A 27,158-nucleotide genomic window follows, 5' to 3' on the forward strand; every position below is an offset into this window, starting at 1 on the left:
ACCACATCGGGTGCAGCGGATACAGTAAATGATGTGTGTGGAGGTGCAGGTGAATTTGCGATGGATATGGAAGGATCCATTGGGGCCTTGGAAGGAGGTGAGGGGGGAGGTATGGGCGCACGTTTTGCACTTCTTGCGGTTGCAGGAGAAGGTGCCGGGAGTGGAGGTTGGGTTGGTGGGAGGTGTGGACCTGACGAGGGAGTCGTGGAGGGAGTGGTCTTTCCGGAATGCTGATAGGGGTGGGGAGGGAAGGGAAGGAATGAGAGTGACTCCTACAAGAACTGGTGCCAACACAAAGTCACAGATGTACTCGGTAAAGGGGAATGGTCACATACTCTCCTTCATGCACTTTTCCTAGTCCCTTGCTAAACTCTCTGAGCCCCAGTATGTTGAATTGGATTAAAATAGCTAAAACAGCTGGGATGGCAGCTATTGTCTGCTGGTGAGGGCAAAAAGACCAACAATGCTCAAAAAAAACACAGCTTGCATGACAATAATCAGTCTTTATTGACAATAGTACTGCATGCAGTTTGGCTAAAACTTGTAAGAGAGAGAGATACTAATTGTTCCCAATTCCTCTTCTCAAGTTTTTCATGCTTCCAGAGAGAAAGGAAGGATTTGTAATACTTAAAACATATCAGTAGCTGTCAGAAATTGTCACTAAATGTTCATCATTCGCTAGGCCTGTACATTGAATTTTGATCTGTGTTATCCTATTAACTTTCCGAAACATTGTGTTACATACGTCATTCCATAACATTGTTTTGCATATGAATGTCTTTGTTTTGACTGTAGTTAGTTTTTCAAAACATGTACGGAGCCATTTTAATCAAATTCTGATGAGGGCTGCCAACATTAGAGAATTTATGTAAATTCAGCCTGTGCCATGTCTGCTGGTTAGCAATGTCCCCAACCTTTGCCACAGTCGTTAATTATATTATGTTATAACCCAGAGTTGGCCAATTTTCCCATCAGGCATCTTAATAGTTTCACACAGTTCCACAAATAAATCCCACTGGTTTTTCCGGTTGCTTTCTGTCATTGGCCCGGACATTCTGTAACTCTGTGGAGGAGGCCCAGGACCTGCATGTCCTTGGTGGAGTGGGAGGGGAAGTTGAAGTGTTCAGCCACTGGATGGTGGGGTTGGGGGGGGCGGGTGGTGGCAGGTAGCTGGAAAAGCGATAGGTGGTTGAAGGTGAGGGAGAAGGTGATAGGTCAGAGGGGCAGTGATGGACGGGTCCGGACGGTGGTGCTGAGTTGGAGTCTTGGGACTGGGATAATGTGGGGAGAAGGGAAATGAGGAAGCTGTTGAAATCCACATTTGCAGAGTCCCAAGGCGGAATATAAGGTGTTCCTTCTCCAGGCATCAGGTGGTAACTGTTTGGCGGTGGAGGAGGCCCAGGACCTGCATGTCCTTGACAGAGTGGGAGGGGGATTTGAAGTATTCCGCCACGGGGCGGTGGGGTTGATGGGTGTGGGTGCGTCCCAGAGATGTACTCTGAAACAATCCACAAGAAGGCGTCTTGTCTGCTCACTGTAGAGGAGACCACACCGGGTGCAATGGATACAGTAGATGACATTTGTAGAAGTACAGGTGCATTTCTGACAGATGTGGAAGGATGCCTTGGGGCCTTGGTTGGAGGTGAGGGGAGTGGTATGGGTGTAGGTTTTGCACTTCCTGTGGTGACTGGGAAAGGTGCCAGGAGTGGGATGTGGGTTGGATTGATTCAGAATCCCTCAAGGATATGCAGGTCCTGGGCCTCCTCCACTGCCAAACTGTTACCACCCGACGCCTGGAGGAGGAGCACCTCATATTCTGCCTTGGGACCCTGCAACCACACGGGATAAATGTGGATTTCAACAGCTTCCTCATTTTCCCTCCCTCCACATTATCCCAGTCCCAAGCCTCCAACTTGGCACCACATCCCATCCATCACTGCCCCCTCTGACTTATCACCTTCTCCCTCAACTTTATCCACCTATCCTTTTCCCAGCTACCTCCCTCCAACCCCACCTCCCTCCCATTTATCTCTCAGCCCCGACCCAAAAGCCTCATTCCTGATGAAGCGCTTATGCCCAAAACCTCAATTCTCCAGCTCCTCAGATACGGTCTTACCTGCTGTGCTTTTTCAGCACCACACTCTCGATCCTCTCCAGCATCTGCAGTCCTCACTTTCTCCAGTGCTTTTCCAGCACCACACTCTCCACTCTGACACAGTGTTATACCTGGATCTGGTCACTCTCTGTTCCTCTAGGAGCATTCTTTCTGGGAAAGAAGTTATTCGAATTCTGAGAAACAATTATTTCAGTTTTAGAGTTCTACAGAGGATACCCCAAATTGTCAAGCCATGGGTTGAGAAGGGGTAACTTGGCTCTCCATCTTTACTCACCCACTCCTTGACTCGTTGGAACACAGTTCCTTTAAAAAGGATTACTACCCTCTCCCAAACCAAATGAATTACGTTTTAAAAATAACAAAGTTCGCCAGGCATTCTTGAGTTAGCAAAACAGTGAGTTTATTATTTACTAAGTGTGAGATGAAATAATAATGTTGCACACATATACACAGATTAGAAATGAGAACTTAGTCCAAAGAAATATAAAAGATTAAAGATATATGGATCAGTCTCTATAGATCATTTGTGAAGAATAGCTCATGAGTTTGGGATTCTTGGCTTTGCAGATTAACTGAAGTTCTTTTGTCCTGTTTCATTTTGACTGGCTTGTTGGCTCACTGGCTTCTAGCTCACAGAACAACACAATCCTTTATCTGCAATTGTAGCGTTGACTGATGTGTGGTTCTTCAACTGTGATATTCACATTGGACCAACTCAAAGTCAGGCTAGTGCACATGAGTACATTAAATCACTAGCTTACCTTCTTGACTAGCACAGACACACCAGGGTGGACTGATTCTTTATACTTGTTCTTGTGTATTCTTGACTGGGGAAAACATAAAACATGTCTCTCACTCAGGCTGTCGTCTTTTCTTTCATCATTATGACTCAATGTTCATCATCTGAGATAGCTCCCAGGTGATTACAGTTCAGTATATAGTGCAGTTTTTCCCTTTCAAGTCCATCCCTTTGAAGCTTCCTTGACACTTTATCAAATATGACATTACAGGATATCTCTCTCTTTGAGTACAGGAGTTGGGAGGTCATGTTGCAGCTGTACAGGACATTGGTCAGGCCACTGTTTTAATATTGCGTGCAATTCTGGTCTCCTTCCTATCGGAAAGATGTTGTGAAACTTGAAAGAGTTCAGAAAAGATTTACAAGGATGTTGCCAGGGTTGGAGGATTTGAGCTATAGGGAGAGACTGAACAGGCTGGGGCTGTTTTCCCTGGAGCGTCGGAGGCTGAGGGGTGACCTCAGGTTTACAAAATTATGAGAGGCATGGATAGGATAAATAGGCAAAGTCTTTTCCCTGGGGTCAGGGAGTCCAGAACTAGAGGGCATAGGTTTAGGGTGAGAGGGGAAAGATACAAAAGAGACCTAAGGGGTAACTTTTTCACGCAAAGGGTGGTACGTGTATGGAATGAGCTGCCAGAGGATGTGGTGGAGGCTGGTACAATTGCAACATTTAAGAGGCATTTGGATGGGTATATGAATAGGAAGTGTTTGGAGGGATATGGGCCGGGTGATGGCAGGTGGGACTAGATTGGGTTGGGATATCTGGTCGGCATGGACGGGTTGGACTGAAGGGTCTGTTTCCATGCTGTCCATCTCTATGACTCTATGATTCTATGACTCTCTTTTCTTCTGTTAAGACAGCCACTGAATTTACATCCCAGTTATTTTTGAGCCACATTTAATTTAAAAAAACATGTTGTTCTTCAAGGGCCAATATCAATGGAAGATCCGGGATTATGATCCATAGTCAGGACTTGCCATTGCAGCACTCAGGAACACCAGCTCAGTAAGTAATAAGGTGCATGGAGCCACCGCATCATGGGTGGCACAGTGGTTAGCACAGCTGCCTCACAGCGCCAGAGACCCGGGTTCATTTCCAGTCTCAGGCAACTGTCTGTGTGGAGTTTGCACATTCTCTTCGTGGGTTTCCTCCCACAGTCCAAAAATGTGCAGGTTAGGTAAATCGGCTATGCTTTAATGGGTCTGGGTGGGTTGATCTTTGGAGGGTCGGTGTGGAGGGGCGGCACAGTGGCTCAGTGGTTAGCACTGCTGCCTCACAGCACCAGGGTCCCAGATTCAATTCCAGCCTTGGGTGACTGTCTGTGTGGAGTTGCACATTGTCTGCGTGGGTTTCCTCCGGGTGCTCCGGTTTCCTCCCACAGTCCAAAGATGTGCGGGTCAGGTGAATTGGCCATGCTAAATTGCCCATACTGTTAGGTGCATTAGTCAGAGGGAAATGGTTCTAGGTGGGTTACTCTTCGCAGGGTCGGTGTGGACTTGTTGGGCCGAAGGGCCTGTTTCCACACCGTAAGTAATCTAACCTAATTTAATTATAATGTATGATTTAGTTCTGAAGTTGCAAACTTCCCTAATCATAGAATCCCTACAGTGTGAGAGCAGACTATTCAGGCCATCACATCCACATTGACCCTTTGAAGACCATCCTGCCTACACCCACTCCCCTACCCTATAACCCTGCATTTTCCAAAGCTAACCCACACATCTTGCATTGTGGGAGGAAACTATAGCACCCAGAGGAAATCCACATAGACCAGGAGAGAATGTGCAAACTTCACACAGTTGCCTGAGGGTGGAATTGAACCCAGGTCTCTGGCGCTGCAAGGCAGCAATGCTAGCCACTGAGCCACCATGCTGCATTATGGGGCATCATGCTCTTAAGTGATTTAAAAGCATTTTATGAAGTAGTAATTTAAATATGATACAGAACAGCTAAGTAGACAGAAAAGACACATTACCTGTTTTTTCTGTCAGTGAGAAGGGTTTACCAGGACTAAAGGATGATTGAATGAGAGTACAGTGAATGATGATCTGCATAGTTGGTAGTCCCTTCAGCTTTCAGTCTTCTCGCACTAACCAAAGTTTTTCTGTCAACTCTCTATTGTTTTACTTTATCCAACAAAGACTCATAACTCTCTCCCTACTCCCTGTTTATATATCTTATTTCCACAGGCTGGTGATCTCTGATTAAATCCCATTTATCTAACCACTGCAGTTCTCTGGGGAAATCCCTCCGGCTGCCCATCACTGCTCCTGAAGTTATTATGTCAATTTTTGCTGAAACATTCCATTTAGTTTTTTACACAGTTGGTTTACAAATGGGTCACAAAATGCAAACATTTCAAATGTTGAAACTTCTTGTATCACAGGCTGTGATAAAATCATGTCTTTGTCAGTGAGAACAAGTCTACAATGTTCTTTGTTGATCAGGTTGCTATAGAACTCGACTTTATTTTTTAAAAAAGGGAGAGAGAAAGATGTTTCAGTAACATTCATCACATTTCTGAAGATTTTATATGAATGCTGCACAAGCATCTCAAAAATCAAGAAAAATAAAATCAATCCAGCTTTGAAAATCTAGACATGGATCTGGACCAGTGAACCCCAAAAATTAAACCCCTTCGAGCTCTTGAGGTCATCCTACTTATGAATTGACTTGTTCTCATAGAAATTTGTGGAAAATGAATCAATGACTCTCATCAATTTTTTTTTCCCAAATGACCTTGTCAGCTGCATGTTTAGTGGCAATTATTTCAGGGCACTGAGAATATTTGATTTCAAGCCGGGTAAAGGACCCATAGAGATGAAGCCATTGACTTCACTGGAGGATAAAAATTGATCATGAATGTGGCAGTCAATGAATGCGAAGTTGGAAAGCTCTCAAAAGAATGGTTACCTTGGAAACCCACTGAATAGGATGTCCTTGGAAAGAGAGCAGCACACCTAACTAGCTTAGTAAAAGTAATTTCAAAGCAAAGCTTAATGAAATAATTTAAATTACACTGAAGTTCCGAATAAATGATTTTGTTGCAGTGGTGATACGTTAAGATGGAAAATTCAAGAATGAATAGGCTTTTTGGGCATGAAAAATTAAGCTAAGGGATTCTGGATGGGATCAGAAAGTGGAACAAAGGCAGCAGGTCAACAGACATACACCCACTTCTATTTCCTTTGCTATGAATAGAATTATCAGAACTCATGCAGGTTGAATAATTCTGTTTGCAAATACTTTAACATTTTAATTTTGGCTAATCGGATTGATTTACAGTTTCTGTGTATTCTTTGTAACACTCATTAATTAAAAGTATATTATTAAATCAGTAATTTTGGTGTTAGAGAAATCTCATTGGAATGCATAAATTCCAATTTCTGGATCATATAACACAGTGAGTTTCTATACTTCAAGTAGGGGTCCTGTCCATTTTTAAGTGATATAAGTCACTGTGGTAAAGCAGTCCATTGTGGAAAGAAAAGAAAATTATTGATAATTCTCTATTTTTTCCCATGACGCTGCGTATGCCTTTTATCAGTCGCGATTGATTGATATCAGTAGCAGCTGTAATGTTCAGAGACCAAGAAGATCAAGTGACCTTCACATGCCCTGTATAAATATGACTCTGAAACTTTCGGCTGCAACATACTCAAAAATAATGCATAACTCTCCTTCTAAATCTCCGTCTTATACTAACTCGCTTTCTCTCTCTTTTTCTCTCCCTCTCTCTCCCTCTCATTTAGGTCTTAAGTTCTCATTTCTCATTTTCATTCTCCTCTTAGTCCTGTCTCACTCAATCATTTGCAATCTAATCTATTCTAACTTTCGTGGTTTTTTTTTGCTCTTCACTGTCTCAGCCATGTTTGCCCAGATCTCTCCCGGATTTGGCTGATTGCTATGGAGGTTAAAGAAGTACTACTGGAGCTGAAGGAGGGCACCTTGTCTCAACTGACAGTGGGAACTGGGGAGGCATATATCTATAAGTCATCCAATTAAGGATGGCATCCTGCTCGCAAGTGTTGCTGGCCAACTAGAGGCCATTGCTGAGAGGGCAGATGCAAAAGAGAGTGTGCCTGAATGACTGAGGCTCCCTCAAAAACGAGTAAGTGGGCGTGGGGTTTCTGGGATGAGGAAAACAGGCTCAGGCATTCAGTGGAAGAGGTTGCTGAGTGCTACACCAACTAAGATGGCGGAGGGGGGGGAAACCATTGTGAATGAAGGAAAGCCCCTTAAGAAAATCCCGCACCCCTTCACCAGACTCCATTGGGAAGCTGTTGTTTCTCTCAGTTTTCTCCCTGCACAACAGACTTCTTGACATGGATAAAATGGCCACAGATACAGGAAGTGCCCCTTCAGGCAGATTTTAAAAAGACTCAGGTTCCAAATGGTTAAGCATCCTGACCCGTACATTCTGAACTATGGACTTTCATATTCTGTCCAATCTACTGACCTGGAACTTCTGTTTGCACAATTCAAAGTTTATTTTTTATGTTTGATACTTTAATATTCCGAGTTAACCACTTATGTTGGATCCATCCCTCGAAGTTTTTCTTACTCTATGAAAGTTGTGTGTTCTGTGTATTCTGAAATATTCCCTTAATTGTCTGCCACTGCACCTCTGTCGACCTATCCTTTTACTTAATTTGCTGATTCGCCTTAGCTGTAGCACTTCTACTCTCAACTTCCCCTGAGGTGAAGGCCAAAATACTATTTATCTTTCTAATTGCTTGCTGTAGCTGCATGCTAGATTTTAATGACTTGTGAACAAGGATACCCAGATTCCTTTGGATACCAGCTCTTCCCAACCTCTCACCATTTTATTAGTCATTTACAGGGTATGGGTGTCGCTGACTAGGCCTGCATTAGGTTTCTAATATTGAATAAATATTCTGCCTCTCAGCATTTTCTCCCAAAGTGGACAATTTCATTGAATTGAATTAACTTTATTGTCACATATGACTCGATGAGTACAGTGAAAAGTTTATATATCGACACTTACAGCACCATCTTAGGTACAAAGGTATATGGGTACAGCTTTGTGAATTACAAGATGTTAGAAAATAGAGAAATAAAAAGTGCTGAAGAAGGGTTATGCCTGAAATGTTGACTCTCTTGCTGCTTGGATGCTGCCTGACCAGCTGTACTTTTTCAACTCTGACTCTCCAGCATTTGCAATCCTCACTTTCTCCTAAATAAAATATCCAGTAATGCATAAATAAATAAAAGTTCATAACAACGGCCTTCCAACCCAGACCAGTGTCCAGTCTGTATGGGATCTTGGCTCCAGACCACACAAGGCTTCACCTTCAGGTTCATGAGGCTGGGAGATTGCACTGGAACAGCCTCAAGATCAAGAGACCATGCTAAGGCCATGCCAGGTTGAGAGAGAACCACCTACATCTGGAAGACTGCCATGCTGGGCCGAGATGACGTCATGCTGGGCCGAGATGATGTCATAATGGGCCGAGATGATGACATGCCAAGGGGCTGCCATACCATGCCAAGAGGCTGCAACGAGTGTCCAAAAAGTGTGGTGCTGGGAAAGCACGGCACTATCTGAGGAACAGGAGAGTTGGTGTTTCAGGCATAAGCCCTTCTTCCGGCTGAAGGGCTTATACCCAAAACATCGACTCGCCTGCTCCGATGGTGCTGCCTGACGTACTGTGCTTTTCCAGCACCACACTTCTCAACTCTGACTCTTCAGCATCTGCAGTCCTCAGTTTCTCCTTCTCTGCAATGGGGGTCTACCATGCCAAGCCCTAGGAGCTACCACAGGGCCCGCTACAACAGCCGAGAGGACCCCTGGTCGTGTCTGCACTGAGGCTGGGTATCGACTGGAACCCAGGAGTCGACCAGAAGCAGGTAGAGAAGAAGAAATAATGAACACAAAGAGAAGAAAAAGAACAGGTGGCATGGACAAACTCCGGCTGAAGTGTCCTACTGTGCCGCTATCTAGGACTGGAAATTTAACAAACTTCACACTGCCCTGTCCAAGCCCATTCAATTAGCCTGTCCAAGTCCCCTTCAAGTCTCCTTCAGCCTCCTCAGAACTTATGCTGTCTCTTAATTTTGTGTCATTTGTGAGTCTTAATAAGAAGAGGCTCTTGCCCCAAATAAAATGTAGCTTATTGCATAGTAATGATCAGGTACATTAGGAAGTTAGACACTGCTATTAAGGCTATTGGGAGATATTTGGATATAAGTCTTCCCCCTTACAAGATCCTAAGATAAACTGCCTTTCCCCAACCAACTCCTTAAAACATCAGAATATGGGGTAGAGCATAATGGAGCCTTCAACATTAACCTCTTCAAAATCATTACTGTATATAACATTTACAGGCTCCAAATGTCAAAACAAGGCAGTATTTACACTCATCTAAAACTAACATCAGGAATTTCCCTATTAGTGTGATGTGAAGGGGCAATGTTTAACTTGAGCAGTGATCAGTGCGAACAAGCAGTGTAGACCTGTGCCATCATTTGCACCGTTCACACAGGCAGCACAATTCCAAATCTTGACCTTGCTCTCACCTCCCTGTAGCTGGACAAAGTACTGCAGTTGGTATGAAAAGCTGAAAATGTGTTGCTGGAAAAGCGCAGCAGGTCAGGTAGCATCCAATGAGCAGGAGAATTGACGTTTCGGGCATGAGCCCTTCTTCAGGAATGCAAACCATGCAGTCAATCAACAAAGAATGAGCTTATCTGAACAAAGTTTCACATTAACCATGTGCTTTGAATATGGTTTTCAAAAAACATTAAAACAGGGGTCATTTTCCTTGACCTCATTGCAGTGAATGATAAAGTCTGGCACATTAACTGATTTTATCAGAATATCAAAACTCACTCCTCCCTGTGTGTATACTATTTCTAAACTGTTCCTACAGGACAGTAGGTTCAAGGTGCACATGGGTGACAACACCTATGCTTTAAGGGAACAGCCTACCCCAGAGCTTTAGCCCCAGAGAGTTAAAAACAGATCACTTACAGATCACAATAGGAATCACTGCTGCAGTGAGCAGAAACCACAACGCACAGCCAAAGTAGTGGGACCCTGGGCCATTATAAGCACGGGGAATGTTGCAAAGGAAAATTAAGGCAATGAAGGGACAATTTAACAAGTAAAGCAGACAAAATCTAACAGAAGAAAACAGAAGCTTCTTGAGCCCACAATAAGAGTGTGATATTGATAATTTATACTACGGTTCTGGTATTTAATCAAGCTTGAGTACAAGGCTTTATTTGGAATGTCTTGGAAAATGCCATGCATTATGTAGTAGCCTGTGAAAGGGAGAAGCCTATGTTTTGGCATGCTGATGGAAAACATTTATTTTGACTTCAGAAATGTGGGAAATCCCAGAAAGAGGTATGGATTTACAGAATTACCAATTAAAATAATTAAAAGGATTGCTATATTGCACTGTTTAACACATAGGAAATAAAACAACATTGCTACTTACAGAAGTAAAGGAAGGAAGATGCAGCAGCATTGAGATACTGGTGAATTGAAAAGCTTTAAAGTAAGAAGAATTAATACCTCCACACAAGCTGTGGCAGGAGAAAGTTTTCATTAAAGTACACAAAATTCCACCGTCATCTTATATACCCAGGTTGACAGAAAGCATGGATACTGTTTCAGTATTTAACAAGGATGACTATTTATAATAAAGAGATTCTACATATAGATAAAACAATTATGAATTGTTGACATATATTTCTACGTTAAAACTCCAACCCCCATACGCAGTTCCCCTCTACACATACATATAGATCTAAGAAAATGAATGTATGGATGAAGGGGAAACCTGGGAAGGCAGCTCATTGTCCTTGCCCATAGTGTTCACAGAGATGATCCATTAGGCTTGTCAGTACTGCTTCTCCTCAATCTTCCTTCTTCCTACTTTCACTTGCTTGAAGGAGATGTAGTGTGAAACAAAAATAGAAATTGCCCTAAAAGCTCAGCAGGTCTGGCCATATCTGTGGAGAGAAGTCAGAGTTAACTTGTCAGGTTCAGTGACCCTTCCTCAGAACTGATGGTTTTGGAAAGCATTGGGTTTTAATATATAAGATAGGATTAGGAGTGGATGTCTATCCAAGTTGGTTGGGGTCAGTCCTGAAGTCAGCTCAATGAGAGTCAGAGGAGGTTATGGTTGGAACTGGGAATTCTGGGAACTGCAAACAGCATGCTGGAATACAGAAGGGACAATAATTGTGAAAAGTGGGCAGCACAACATGTAAGAAAGGAAGATAATGCTGCATTGGGGGATAGGGGGTTACTGCAATTACAATCACCTTGTCTTCAGCAGAGGGACAGAGCAGCATGATGGATGGCAGTGGCTAGGACTGGTGCTGAGTGGGTAATGTTTGTAGATGAGATTGGAATTCAAAGTAGTTTAAAAGAATGTGTGGAAGCTGATGGACACTCCAGGGAGTGCAAGGAAGAAAGGAATCTATCGATTCATGGGGGGGGACCCTTAATATCTAGGCTGAGCCTGTGACTTGCTGTGTCAAGTGAGACCTGCATTGCCTTTCATACTCATGTGATTTGTAAATGCACATTGGAACTGGAAAGTGGCTGTGACCACCACACGCAGTGGATGGAATCAGTTTTTATTGATCCGTCTGAGCTCACAAACTCTATTTGTAAGTGATGTGTGGCCCTTTCAGGGGTAACTGGATTCAACAGGTACTTACACAGACTGAAGCCATCTGTAACCATAATCCCCTGAGTGCAAAAGCACATAGTGTCCAACAGTGTGGAATACAGATCCTGCCACAAGCAATCTTGACCGAGCCATTGCTCATTTCAGAGTGATTGGAGCTACCTCTGTGAAATAAAAGTAATCACAGGTGACCTTAAAAATCTCCCCGGTTGGTCACAATTCACAAAGATAATGATGAGGAGGTCCTGGTGTTGGACAGGGGTGGATAAAGTTAAAAGAAATTACACAACACCAAGCTATAAGACCAACTATAACCTGGTGTTGTGTGATTTTTAACTTCACAGAGATAATATATAATCTCTGAGGCTGTACAAGGGGATGGAGCTGATTTCCCCCCACCTCAAACTGTCAATATTTGTGAACACATTCTTCCATACAATCCCGCCTTTCTTGGCTGATGTGGGAGGAACAAGGTATCTGGAGTCAGACAGCACGTATGACCTCCTGCTGTATTTGTGCTGCATTCACAAAATAAGTTTTGCTATGTCAGAGTATCATGTTGAAGCATTTCACTCCTTGTCAGAGTGCTTAATCTCCCACTGTATGGAGAACTATGCTCAATCATCATTTGTGTAAGACGTAAATACTGACTGAACCCGATCTGTTTCTGATATTCCTCACAAAGGGCCATTGCACTTGTAACCAGTGGATCGAGCCACAGCAGAGGTACGGCTGCTGTTGCTGTGATGTAATGGAGGCATGGAAGGAAGGAGGAATGGACGAGTCAACACGCCCAGGACCAGCAACAGTCCTGAGGTGCACAGATCTCAGCCGAAGGTCTTCTCAGGATGTGCAGGAGAAACAAGAGATCCAGAGCGTATCTATGATGCCATTTCCCCCATATAATGAAGGAGCAGTATCATCACAGACTGAGCATGTCCTAAGATACTACCTTTGAACAATACCAACTGCAGGAGGAGGCCCACAGGCTTGAAGGGGTTGGTGGCTTTTCTGTTCCAGTGGCAATCAAGATGACAGCTGCAGCAACCTTTATGCAACTAACTCCTTTCCAGGAATCTCTCATTATTAATAAACCGGGGTTACCACTGACCAGAAACCTAACTGGACCAGCCATATTAATGCTGCAGCTACAATAGCAGTTGAGATGTTTTGAATTCTCTGCTGAATACACACTTCGTAATTCTTCAAAGCTTGTCCACTGGGCACAAGACAGGAGTGTGATGGAATCTTGTCCACTTCCCTGGATGAGTATAGCTACAACACTAAAACAACTCAATACAATCCAGGACAGAGCAAACAATTTGATTGGCATGTCATCCACCATCTTGAACATTTGCTCACCCCACCGCAGATGCATAGTGGCAACAATGCGTACCATCCACAAATTGGCATGCCTCCTTTCAAAGCACCTACCATGATCACTGCCACTTAAAGGAACTAGAGCAGAAGATGCAAGGGAACATCACTTACCTTTCAAGCTCCATGACTTAATACCACTATGACTTAATCATAGAGTCATAGAGACGTACAGAATGGAAACAGACCCTTCAGTCCAACCCGTCCATGCCGACCAGATATCCCAACCCAATCTAGTCTCACCTGCCAGCACCCGGCCCATATCCCTCTAAACCCTTCCTATCCATATACCCATCCAAATGCCTTTTAAATGTTGCAATTGTACTAGCCTCCACCACTTCCTCTGGCAGCTCATTCCATACACGTACCACCCTTTGAGTGACAAAGTTGCCTCTTAAGTCTCTTTTATATCTTTCCCCTCTCACTCTAAACCTATGCTCTCTAGTTCTGGACTACCCGACCCCAGGGAAAAGACTTTGCCTATTTATCATGCCTGTCATGATTTTGTAAACCTCTATAAGATCACCCCTCAACCTCCATCACTCCAGAGAAAACAGCCCAAGCCTATTCGGCCTCTCCCTATAGCTCAAATTCTCCAATCCTGGCAACATCCTTGTAAATCTTTTCTGAATCCTTTCAAGTTTCACAACATCTTTGGGCAGCACAGTGGCACAGTGGTTAGCACTGCTGCCTCACAGCACCAGAGACCCGGGTTCAATTCCCGCCTCAGGCGACTGACTGTGTGGAGTTTGCACGTTCTCCCCGTGTCCGCGTGGGTTTCCTCCGGGTACTCTGGTTTCCTCCCACAGTCCAAAGATGTGCAGGTCAGGTGAATTGGCCATGCTAAATTGCCCGTAGTGTTAGGTAAGGGGTAAATGTAGGGGTATGGGTGGGTTGCGCTTCGGTGGGTCGATGTGGATTTGTTGGGCTGAAGGGCCTGTTTCCACACTCTAATGTAATGTAATGTAATCTTTCCGATAGGAAGGAGACTAGAATTGCACACAATATTCCAACAGTGGCTGAACCAATGTCCTGTACAGCTGCAGCATGACCTCCCAACTCCTGTACTCAATACTCTGACCAATAAAATAAAGCATACCAAATGCCTTCTTCACTATCCTATCTACCTGCGACTCCACTTTCAAGGAGCTATGAACCAAGGTCTCTTTGTTCAGCAACACTCCCTAGGATCTTACCATTGAGTGTATAAGTCCTGTTAAGATTTGCTTTCCAAAACGCAGCACCTCACATTTATCTGAATTAAACTCCATCTGCCACTTCTCAGCCCATTGGCCCATCTGGTCCAGATCCTGTTGTAATCTGAGGTAACTCTCTTCACTGGCCATTACACCTCCAATTTTGGTGTCATCTGCAAACTTACTAACTGTGCCTCTTATGCTCACATCCAAATCATTTATATAAATGACAAAAAGTAGTGGACCCAGCATCAATCCTTGTGGCACTCCACTGGTCACAGGCCTCCAGTCTGAAAAACAAACCTCTACCACCACCCTCTGTTTTCTACCTTTGAGCCAGTTCTGTATCCAAATGGCTAGTTCTTCCTATATTCCATGAGATCTAACCTTGCTCATCAGTCTCCCATGGGAAACCTTGTTAAAAGCCTTACTGAAGTCTATATAGATCACATCTACGACTCTGCCCTCATCAATCCTCTTTGTTACTTCTTCAAAAAACTCAATCAAGTTTGTGAGACATGATTTCCCATGCACAAAGCCATGTTGACTATCCCTAATCAGTCCTTGCCTTTCCAAATACATGTACATCCTGTCCCTCAGGATTCCCTCAAACAACTTGTCCATCATCGACATCATGTTCACTGGTCTATAATTCCCTGGCTCTTCCTTACCACCCTTCTTAAACAGTGGCACCACATTAGCCAACCTCCAGTCTGCCGGCACCTCACCTATGGCTATCAATGATACAAATATCTCAGCAAGAGGCCCAGTAATCATGTCTCTAGCTTCCCACAGAGTTCTAGGATACACCTGATCAGGTCCTGGGGATTTATCCACCTTTATGCATTTCAAGGTATCTAGCAGTTCCTCCTCTGTAATTTGGACATTTTGCAAGGTGCCACTATCTATTTCCCTACAGTCTATATCTTCCATATCCTTTTCCACAGTAAATACTGAGGCAAGATACTCATTTAGTATCTCCCCATTTTCTGCGGCTCCACACAAAGGCCGCCTAGCTGATCTTTGAGGGGCCCTATTCTCTCCCTAGTTACCCTTTTGTCCTTAATATATTTGTAAAAACCCTTTGGATTCTCTTTAATTCTATTTGCCAAAGCTATCTCATGAGCCCATTTTGCCCTCCTGATTTCCCTCTTATGTATACTCCTATTGCCTTTATACTCTTCTAAGGATTCACTCGATCTATCCTGTCTATACCTTACACTTGCTTCCTTCTTTTCTTAACCAAACCCTCAATTTCTTTAGTCATCCAGCATTCCCTATACCTACCAGCCTTTCCTTTCACTCTAAAAGGAATATAATTTCTATGGATTCTCGTTACCTCATTCTTGAAGGCTCCCCATTTTCCAGCCGTCCCTTTACCTGTGAACATCCGCCCCCAATCAGCTTTTGAAAGTTCTTGCCTAATACTGTCAAAATTAGTCTTTCTCCAATTTAGAACTTCAACTTTTAGATCAGGTCTATCCTTTTCCATGACTATTTTAAAACTAATAGAATTATGGTAATTGGCCCCAAAGTGTTCCCCCACTGACAGCTCAGTCACCTGCCATGCCTTATTTCCCAAGAGTAGGTCAAGTTTTGCACTTTCTCTAGTAGGTACATCCACATACTGAATCAGAATTTTTTCTTGTACACACTTAACAGATTCCTCGCCATCTAAACCCTTAAAACTATGGCAGTCCCAGTCTATGTTTGGAAAGTTAAAATCCCCTACCATAACCACCCTATTATTCTTACAGATAGCTGGGATCTCTTTACAAGTTTGTTTCTCAATTTCCCTCTGACTATTAGGGGGTCTATAATACAATCCCAATAAGGTGATCATCCCTTTCTTATTTCTCAGTTCCACCCAAATAACTTTTCTGGATGTATTTCTGGGAATATCCTCCCTCCGCACAGCTGTAATGCTATCCCTTATCAAAAATGCCACTCCCCCTCCTCTCTTGCCTCCCTTTCTATCCTTCCTGTAGCATTTGTATCCTGGAACATTAAGCTGCCAGTCCTGCCCATCCCTGAGCCACGTTTCTGTAATTGCTATGATATCCCAGTCCCATGTTCCTAATCATGCCCTGAGTTCATCTGCCTTCCCGGTTAGGCCTCTTGCATCAAAATAAATGCAGTTTATTAGTCCTACCTTGTCCCTGCCTACCCTGACTGTTTGACTCTTCTGTTCTCAACTGTATCAGTCTCAGATTGATCTCTTTCCTCACTATCTCTCTGGATTCCACCCTCCCCACCTTACTAGTTTAAATCCGCCCGAGCAGCTCTAGCAAATCTCCCTGCCAGTATATTAGTCCCCTTCCCATTTAGGTGCAATCCGTCCTTCTTGTACAGGTCACTTCTACCCCAAATGATACAAAAATGTGACTCCTTCTCCCATACACCAGCTCCTCAGCCATGCATTCATCTGCTCTATCCTCCTATTCCTGCCCTCACTAGCTCGTAGCACTGGGAATATTCCAGAAATTACTACTCGAGGACCTCCTTTTAAAATTCCTGTCTAACTCTCTATAATCTCCCTTCAGAATCTCAACATTTTCCCTTCCTATGTCGTTGGTTCCAATGTGGATAATGACCTCTTGCTGGCCCCTCTCCCCATTGAGAACATTCTGCGCCCTCTCTGAGAATTCCTCTATCCTGGCACCAGGGAAACAACACACCATTCTGATTTTTCGCTGCTGGCCACAGAAACGTCTGTCTGTACCTCGGACTAGAGAATCCCCTGGCACAATTGATCTCTTGGAACCTAAAATACCTCAAAAAAGGAGCAGTTGTTACAACCAGAAATTTTTCCCGTCCTCCATCTTGGATTACCCAGAATCCTCCATACTTGGAACTATATTGCACCTTCTTCAAAATCCTGAAACTCCCTTCCTTCGAACACAGTATGCATACCTGCAACACATGGTCTGCACCAACTAAAGGAGAAAACAGATTAATGTCTCTGGAAAGGCAATGAGGGATTGGCAAAAAATTCCTGCCTTGCCAGCCATGTTCCTTTCCCATGATCTGAAATAAAGGACTGTGATGAGTTTGTTACCAGACAGAGGACTTCCTGAGATATCTTTTGAAATTCAAAGTGATATTGAAAGGATCCTGGAAGGTCTGGAATACAATAACTGAATTTTCTGCATATGGCATCACATTTGCAAAGGTTAACTCTCGCTAATGCTGTTAAAGGGTTGAAAATTTTTAAAATGAAGGACATCAATTGCAGGGAATCACCCTTTTAAATTAAAACTAATTGGGGTGGTATCATGTTCCAGCTATGTGTGCTACAACAGGATAGATTTGTAGAAAACAATATTCATCTGAGGAGAGATCAACAAAGCTCTCTATAAAAAGGTCAGTTTCTGGTTTGGCAGTAAAAGAGAAGTTCAATTTTAGAAACCCTTGACAAAGTGATACATTAGATTAGATAGATTACATACAGTGTGGAAACAGGCCCTTCGGCCCAACAAGTCCACACTGACACGCCAAAGCGTAACCCACCCATTCCCCTACATTTACCCCTTTACCTAACACTACAGGCAATTTAGTATGGCCAATTCACCTAACCTGCACATCTTTGGACTGTGGGAGGAAACCGGAGCACCCAGAGGAAACCCCGCAGACACGGGGAGAATGTGCAAACTCCAAACAGTCAGTCGCCTGAGGATGGAATTGAACCCGGGTCTCTGGCGCTGTGCTAACCACTGTGCCACCGTGCCACCCATACATGAATGATCTGAATGGGATTAAATCCCAAAAACAGTATGGATAGCTCAGAAATGGACCTGGGAGTTTATATCAAAGCACCAGTCCACAAACTGTGTGCTGTTGGTTAGTCACTTGAAAAGGAACACTTGCACTGTAGTGAGCTGAGTAAGCATGGGTTCATTGGCTTGCTTCTTGTCAGTGTTAATCCCATCCAGGAAGCTTGGATGGAATATGGCTGCTGGTGATCATGATTGTGGTGGGGCAAGCAAATGTTGAAGGTAGTGGATGATACGCCAATCAAATTGTTTGCTCTGTGCTGGATTGTATTGAATTGTTTAAATGTTGTAGCCATACTCATCCTGAATTAAATGAGTGGACAAGTGAGATCTCCTATGTATCAGAGGTTGAACCAGAGAACAGAAACTACTGGAGGAACTCAGCAAGTCTGGCAGCATCAGTGAAGAGAAAACAGTTAACATTTCAAATCCAGTGACCCTTCATCAGAACTGGACCCAAAACATTAAATTTATTTTCTGTCCACAGATGCTGCCAGGTCTGCTGAGTTTCTCCAGCGATTTCTGCTTTTGTTTATTTCAGATCTTCAACATCCACAATTCTTTGTTTTATTTTAGTTTGAGTTGAAAAACTTTGATTTAAATTGCACATGATGCCACTTGTATGAGGAGAAATCTCACATGCTTTCTTTAATGTTGATTTTGGGTTTGACTGTTTCAGCAAATGTTTCACAAGGTGAAATCTAGTCTCTCATTTCCATTCATTGGGATGACACGGTAGCTCAGTGGTTAGCACTGCTGCCTCACTGTGCTAGAGATCTGGGTTTGATTCCAGCCTTGGGCGACTGTCTGTATGAAGTTGACACATTCTTGCTGTGTCTGCATGATATCTGAAGTGAGGAAATGAAATGAAAAACAAAGAAAAACATCAAGTGCTTCATAATTCCATGCATTGCTAACAATAAGAGCAGACTACAGAATGTTATTTATGATTCTGAAAATACAAACTGGTAAAAAAAAATCATGTAGTATTCTTGCTGTGTCTGTGCCTGTGGGTGCTCTGGTTTCCTCCCACAGTCCAATGATGTGCAGGTCAGGTGGATTGGCCATGCTAAATTGCCCCACCATGTCCACAGGCTAGTTTGATTAGCCTTGGGAAATGTAGAGTTACAGGGATGGAATGCTACTTGGAGGGTCGGTGTGGATTCAACGGGCTGAATGGCATGCTTCTGTACTGTAGGGATTCTATCACGATTTGGGGAATCCGTTTTGTGCAGGTTATGGGTCTCTCCAGGGATTCTGACAGTATTATAATTTTTACTTTAATTACTGCTGAAAGGTACATCTGGCTGATTTCTCCATTTTCATTCTTTTCTTCCCTGAAAGCAAAAGAGCTATTCTCTCTGCTGTCAAATTAGTAATTTTCAAACCGTGTAAGTGCTGTTATGTGTGCTAGCTTTCATACATAAATGAATAAATTGCCTTCAACCAACATGAGTGCTCAGTTTATGATTCTTTAAAGGGGTAATTTGCAAATCCCAGTTAAAAGTTGAAAAAGATGGTTTCAGGCATTGTGACTGGAGGGAAGACGATAGACTTTGGAACTGGCATGGAGATGCTGGATTTAGGATTGAAGAAAGGAGTACTGGCTTTGAATCTGAGGCAGATTAAGATGGAATAATTTATAAATCAGCATGTTTTCTATTAGAGGTGAAGGGAGTCACAGGTAGATAGGATAGTGAAGAAGGTGTTTCTGGGGTCAGGGAGTCCAGAACTAGAGGGCATAGGTTTAGGGTGAGAGGGGAAAGATATAAAAGAGATCAAAAGGGCAACTTTTTCACGCAGAGGGTGGTACGTGTATGGAATGAGCTGCTAGAGGATGTGGTGGAGGCTGGTACAATTTCAACATTTAAAAGGCATTTGGATGGGTATATGAATAGGAAGGGTTTGGAGGAATACGGGCCGGGTACTAGCAGGTGGGACTAGTTTGGGTTGGGATATCTGGTCAGAATGGACGGGTTGGACCGAAGGGTCTGTTTCCAAGCTGTACATCGCTATGACTATGACTATGACTAATTCTTATGTTTTAAACAATTTATTTATTTATAAAAAGGAATGTTGAATGAAACACTGGATCCCCTCTGTAGTTCTATTTTCCTATATCTAGCTAATGATTAGAATACTTTGCCACTCGATACTACCTGATTTTTTTTTTACCAGTTTGTATTTCAGAATCATAAATAACATTCTGCAGTCTGCTCTTATTGTTAGCAATGCATGGAATTATGAAGCACTTGATGTTTCTCTTTGTTTTTCATTTCATTTCCTCACTTCAGATATCAGCTGTACTTTTTATTTTAATCAATTAGTCATAACCTTTATTTTTGAAACCATTCTGCAATCACTTTGTAAACTGATGCTGTTGCCTGGCAGCCTAATCACACAATTATCGGAGGTCAGAAACCTTTCAGTGTAGCTTTATAAGGAGGCAAATACACTTTGGTCACCGTCATCCCATTATTTAAGCTCTTGTGTCATGAATAGACTTGCTCTAAATCTGACCCTTAGTTTGAACCTGACAACCTGTACACGTGTGTCAGCAATTGTGCATGTGGGTGATAACAACTCTGATATTATATACTTCGTTTTGATTTGCATGCCATACATGCAGAATGTTTCTACCAGTGTATATGCAATACAGCAGACTATTATGCTCTATTGGTATTGTTCACATACTGTTAAAGATGGTCAGCAACTTGGCATTCTTCCATCTATGACACACATGCACAATCCATTTCAGATGGGTCTCTTCACACAGCACACATTTGCTGATGGCTGAAAACGTGCAATCATTCAGAGATAGGTTCTATCACAAAACTTCTGCTGCACATTTCCAAATGTCCTAGCTTGTTATTATTTTCCACGCCTGGTGCCAATCCTCTGTAACCGCTGCTCCATGGTCAGTCCGTAGGAGGTGTTGTCATTTGCCTTGGTTCTCAGCTAGTATTTTCCAAGTGCAATAAATTATGTTTAGGATTCACGCCACACTTGCAAGCATACCCTCTAGCAAATGTGCTGAGCCAAAGAAGTTGCATCTGTTTGTTGATTGCTAACAAACGTGGGCACTCTGCCCCTGAGAGAAGTGCTGCATTGGTGATTTTGCCCTGCCAGGATATATCTATCATAAACATTTTTAGTTTTTGCTGTCTGCAGTGTATCTTCTTTTCATTGGGTAGGAGTAAACAACTAAATTTCCGCAAGAATTAATAGTTCAAGCAGAGGGATTATTCAAGATCCTTTGGTTGTAAATTTCCAATTAGCCCAAGATGAGTGTGTTAGCTGTGGTTCAATTAATAGCACTTGTGGCTCTGTATTCAAGTTTCAGTCCAGGACTTGAGCAGAAATCTCTCCACCCTGCAGGCACCCTGCCTCTATTCCTGAATAAGGGCTTTTGCCCAAAACGTCGATTTTCCTGCTCCTTGGATGTTGCCTGAACTGCTGTGCTTTTCCAGCACTACTCTAATCCAGAAATCTCAATGCTGACTATGCAATGTAGCACTGAGGAAATGTCACACAGTTGGAATGTGGTGGCATTTAAATGAAACGTAAAGCTTATGCTCTGATATTCTTTTACAGTGCATAGGGGTGGGTGGGGGGTTGAGTGTAAAAGATTCATTCTTGTAAAGAAGGCCAGGGAGTTATCCATGATGTCCTATCTAATATATATTTCTCAATTTCTATGGCTATTAGTGCCTTGCTGTTTGTGACAGTTGCTATGTTGAAATTGCCTGCTGCATTTCCTACTTTACAACAAATACTGTACTTCATTGACTGTAATTAACTCTGGAGAGCATCCTAGCCAGTGCTCTTTAGTCCCTAAAATAAATCTGCTATATTTGTTGTTAGTTCCGAAGAAGGGTCAGTGAACCCGAAACCTTGGCTCTAATTTCTTTCCACAGATGTTGCAAGACTTGCTGGGTTTTAACAGCAACTTCTGTTTTTGTTTCTGTTATATTCACTCTTAGTCTTCACTAACCCCCAAGATGCTACACTACTCATCAGTCTATTTACTAATTGTACATTTAAAAATTCCAGTATACATTCCGCTTGCTGCAAAAGAGCTAAATTAACCCAATTAGCCTAATTTAATATTTTACACAAGGTTTTAGTAAATTTTGGAAGCTTTCTTTGATATATATATGTTAAGGAAATTGAGATAAAAGAGAACAGCAAGTGGAGTATCATTTCAGAAACTGAAGTTCTGGTCACTGGGCAACTTCCAACCAACCAATGATTGCAGATATACAAAGCTCAGCATGTCTATGTGCTGGCAACCCATCAAAAGCCATGTCTTCAACTCCCCGGGTGGTTCTTTCACCAAGCTGGGCATTAACTGCAAGTATATGGTGTTGACACTGACTCCTCACCTCCTCATAACAGAAATAATCAACAGAGCAAATAGAAGTGAATGCATAAAATAACAGCAACATCGGTAACATGGCACTACTCTTGCCCTTTCTCTCATTGCCTACTCTGGGTATTAACATATTCTGCCTATGAAAATCATACCTAAGCCTTTATATCACAATCCGGGTAAAGATTCCTCCTCAACAAATTGGCTGTCATAGACATGTATTTGGAAAGGCAAGGACAGATTAGGGACAGTCAACATGGTTTTGTGCATGGAAAACCATGTCTCACAAACTTGATTGAGTTTTTTGAGCAAGTGACAAAGAGGATTGATAAGGGCAGAGTGGTAGATGTGATCTATATGGACTTCAGTAAGGCGTTCGACAAGGTTCTCCTTGGGAGACTAATTAGCAAGGTTAGATCTCACGGAAGGAGAAAGTGAGGTCTGCAGATGCTGGAGATCAGAGCTGGAAATGTGTTGCTGGAAAAGCGCAGCAGGTCAGGCAGCATCCAGGGAACAGGAGAATCGACGTTTCGGGCTGAAGAAGGGCTTATGCCCGAAACGTCGATTCTCCTGTTCCCTGGATGCTGCCTGACCTGCTGCGCTTTTCCAGCAACACATTTCTAGATCTCACGGAATACAGGCAGAACTAGCCATTTGGATACAGGACTGGCTCAAAGGTAGAAGACAGAGGGTGGTGGTGGAGGGTTGTTTTTCAGAATGGAGGCCTGTGACCAGTGGAGTGCCACAAGGATCGGTGCTGGGCCCTCTACTTTTTGTCATTTACATAAATGATTTGGATGCGAGCATAAGAGAGTTAGTAAGTCTGCAGATGATACCAAAATTGGAGGTGTAATGGCCAGTGAAGAGGGTTACCTCAGATTACAGCAGGATCTTGACCAGATGGGCCAATGGGCTGAGAGGGGGCAGATGGAGTTTAATTCAGATAAATGTGAGGTGCTGCATTTTGGGAAAGCAAATCTTAGCAGGACTTATACACTTAATGGTAAGGTCCTAGGGAGTGTTGCTGAACAAAGAGACTTTGGAGCACAGGTTCATAACTTCTTGAAAGTAGAGTCGCAAGTAGATAGAATAGTGAAGAAGGTGTTTGGTATGCTTTCCTTTATTGGTCAGAGTATTGAGTACAGGTGTTGGGAGGTCATGTTGCGGTTGCACAGGACATTGGTTAGGCTATTGTTGGAATATTGCATGCATTTCTCATCTCGTTCCTATCGGAAAGATGTGGTGAAACTTGAAAGGGTTCAGAAAAGATTTACAAGGATGTTGCCAGGGTTGGAGGATTTGAGCTATAGGGAGAAGATGAACAGGCTGGGGCTGTTTTACCTGTAGAGTCAGAGGCTGAGGGATGACCTTATAGAGGTTTACAAAATTATGATGGGCATGGATAGGGTAAATAGGCAAAGTCTTTTCCCTAGAGTTGGGGAATCCAGAACTAGAGGGCATAGGTTTAGGGTGAGAGGAGAAAGATATAAAAGAGACCTACGGGACAACTTTTTCACACAGAGGGTAGTACGTGTATGGAATGAGCTGCCAGAGGAAGTGGTGGAGACTGGTACAATTTCAACATATAAGAGGCATTTGGATGGGTATATGAATAGCGCTGAAAATGTGTTGCTGGAAAAGCGCAGCAGGTCAGGCAGCATCCAGGGAACAGGAGAATCGACGTTTCGGGCATAAGCCTTTCTTCAGGAATCCTGGGTATATGAATAGGAAGGGTTTGGAGTGATATGGGCCGGGTACTGGCAGGTGGGACTAGATTGGGTTGGAATATTTGGTCGGCATGGACGGGTTGGACTGAAGGGTCTGTTTCCATGCTGTACATCTCTATGACTCTGTGACTCTATGACTTCATTCTTTACCATAGAAAATACTTTGAACATCTCATTAATACTAAAGAATATGGAGGTCGAATTAAGCACCATCACCATCACTATAGAAACAGTATTAAACAAACTAAGAGTTAGAGGCAGTATCAATTGAAAATTTTTCAAAAACAGTAGAGTTTTGGAGATGTACCAGAGGATTGGAAAACTGTTAATTGATACTCCTATTCAAAAAAATGACAGAGGCACTTAGATTTCCAGAAGGTGTTGGACAAGGTACCTCATAAACAGTTAAGTAATAAGATAAAAGCTCACAGTGTTAGAGCTAGTATATTGGAATGCTTAGAGAATTGGTTCATGGGCAGGAAACTGCCCATGGATTGTTTTTCAGATTGGCGACTTATGACCAGTGGGGATCAGTGATGGGACAGCAACTGCTTACGATATATGTTAATGACTTGGAGGAAGGATGTGAATCTACTGTAGCCAAATTTGCAGATAACACAAAAATAAGTGGAACGGTGGCACGGTGGCACAGTGGTTAGCACTGCTGCCTCACAGCGCCAGAGACCCGGGTTCAATTCCCGCTTCAGGCAACTGTCTGTGTGGAGTTTGCACGTTCTCCCCGTGTCTGCGTGGGTTTCCTCCGGGTACTCCGGTTTCCTCCCACAGTTCAAAAATGTGCAGGTTAGGTGAATTGGCCATGCTAAATTGCCGAGATGTTAGGTGAAGGGGTAAATGTAGGGGAATGGGTCTAGGTGGGTTGCTCTTCGGAGGGTTGGTGTGGACTTGTTGGGCCGAAGGGCCTGTTTCCACACTGTAAGTAATCTCATCTAAAAAAAAGTAATCTATTCTAATCAAAACGGATTGTGAGAGAGATGCAAACTGTTTACAGAGAGGTATTGATATCACATTGATAGATTAAGTAATTGGCAAGAAGTTAGCAAGTAGAGTATAATATGAGAAAATGTGAAGCTGTTCATTTTGGAAGAAAGAGCAAAAGAACAAAGTATTACTTAAGTGGAGAAAAATTGCAGAAAGCTGCAACACAAAGGGACTTAGAGTACTTGTACATGAAACATAGAAAACTATCACACAGGTCCGGGAGGCAATCGGTAAAGTTGATGTAATGTTGGCCCTTATTTCAGGGGGTAAGAGTAGGTAAGTCTTACTGCAACTGTACAGATCCTGGTATAACCATATCTGGATTACTGTGGGTAGTTTTTGATGCCTTAAGGAAAGATATTATTTCAATGGAGACAATTCAGAGAAGATTCACTCCCTGATGTGGAGGGATTATCTTATAAGCAAAGGTAAACAGCTTGGGACTCTACTCACTGGACTTTTGACAAATTAGAAGTGATCTCATTGAAACATGTTAAAGGCACTTAACAGGGTAAATGCTGAGAAGACATTTCCCTTCATGGAAGAGTCGAGGAACAAAAGGCGTAGTCTCAGAATAAAGGGACACCAATTTAAGACTGAGTTGAGGAGGAATTCCAGTCTTTGGAATCCTTGCCACAGGGAGCTGTGGGGCCAAAATCATTGTATAGATTTAAGTATGAGACAGATAGATCAATAGGGGAAATCAAGAGTTATAGGGAAAAATCAGGAGATTGGGTATTCAGAATGTCGAATAAGCCAACTGAGCAAGCTCAGTGCACCCAAATGGCCTACTCCTGTCCCTACTTCTTATGATTTTATGGACATATCTAGCCGTGTGCTATGACTATTCAGTTTATGCTCTGAAATTGTGACTTTTGACAGATGCTAGAGGAATAGCAATAAGGCACATCATGTGCCTTGTTCCATCAATAAGCCAAATACTTTGTGGGCATGCTCTGAAGAAACAGGAAATAGAAGCTTGCTGAAGACATAAGTCATCTGGAATAATAGAGTCTCTTACTGTCTTATTTCCTTTAGTGCCAGAGAAAACTCTGAGGCTGTCAACACTGAACAAGACTCCTGTGGTTACAATCATCTTTGTGTTTCTTGTAGCATCCCATAGAGATAATAGAAGGCTTGTTGAGAGAAGCTTTATGAAGAAACACATGAGATTTGTTGTTTAGAATCTGAGGGGAATTCTCATGATTCAATTTGGTTGTAGTTCTATTAAACCCATGTGTTAATATAATGTGACAATCATATGAACAGTGACTGCTCACAGTACATTGTGTACTGCATGCTGTGATATCAGTTTATTGGGGATTCTCAATCTTTCTTGGATTTACTGTCATTCAATGTTTAAAGTTCTACTAGTTATGGTCAAAATAACCCACAATAAAATTTAGTTTAAAATTGTCACTTCTTGATTAATAATTTATATCATTGGATTTATGTTGGGCTTAATATGGTTTGCAGTTAATGTGATGCATTGGATTAAACAAACCTCAAATAAAACCATGTTGTTAGCTTGTACATCACCATTTCATTTTTTGTGGTTGGAGTGGAAATGAAACTGTTAGTCTTCACTGTAATCACTCTAGTAAATGTGCCTATGACTTCTGGAACCAGAATGTCCATACTATAGTTAAATACAGAAATCCTGAAGTTTCTGTCAGTGATTTTACTCTTCTCTGGATGATGTGCTTTTGTGATTAACCCAAATGTTGAGCCTCACTGATTAAAAATCCTTAAAAAAGTTATATCTTGTTGAACGATGTCAAACTTGACTTTTAACAGTGTAATAAGTTCATAATTACTGTAAACAACTTCAGTGACCATGAAGACATAACTTCATAATAGTTAGAACATAGACATAGAACAATACAGCACAGAACAGGCCCTTCGGCCCACGATGTTGTGCCGAACATTTGTCCTAGCTTAAGCACCCATCCATGTACCTATCCAATTGCTGCTTAAAGGTCACCAAAGTTTCTGACTCTACCACTCCCACAGGCAGCGCATTCCATGCCCCCACCACTCTCTGGGTAAAGAACCCACCCCTGACATCTCCCCTATACCTTCCACCCTTCACCTTAAATTTATGTCCCCTTGTAACACTCTGTTGTAAG

At 42.7% G+C, this 27,158-nt stretch overlaps 1 long non-coding RNA gene across 3 annotated transcripts in view; it reads left to right on the plus strand.

The window, feature by feature from the left end:
* Positions 1-27,158, plus strand: part of LOC122552776 — a 99,936-nt gene that overhangs the window by 25,627 nt on the left and 47,151 nt on the right. Inside the window, exons 3-4 of one of the 3 annotated variants that reach the window (XR_006312494.1) lie at positions 12,271-12,583; positions 26,068-26,885. The exons of 1 other annotated variant lie outside the window; for it this stretch is intronic. This is a non-coding gene — a long non-coding RNA (uncharacterized LOC122552776). Of the gene's footprint in view, positions 1-12,270; positions 13,157-26,067; positions 26,886-27,158 lie in introns of those variants that run through there. One more of the 3 variants, XR_006312493.1, reaches the window with a different exon arrangement.

Source organism: Chiloscyllium plagiosum, chromosome 9 (assembly GCF_004010195.1).
Source record: "Chiloscyllium plagiosum isolate BGI_BamShark_2017 chromosome 9, ASM401019v2, whole genome shotgun sequence".
In the NCBI taxonomy this organism is placed as follows: domain Eukaryota; kingdom Metazoa; phylum Chordata; class Chondrichthyes; order Orectolobiformes; family Hemiscylliidae; genus Chiloscyllium; species Chiloscyllium plagiosum.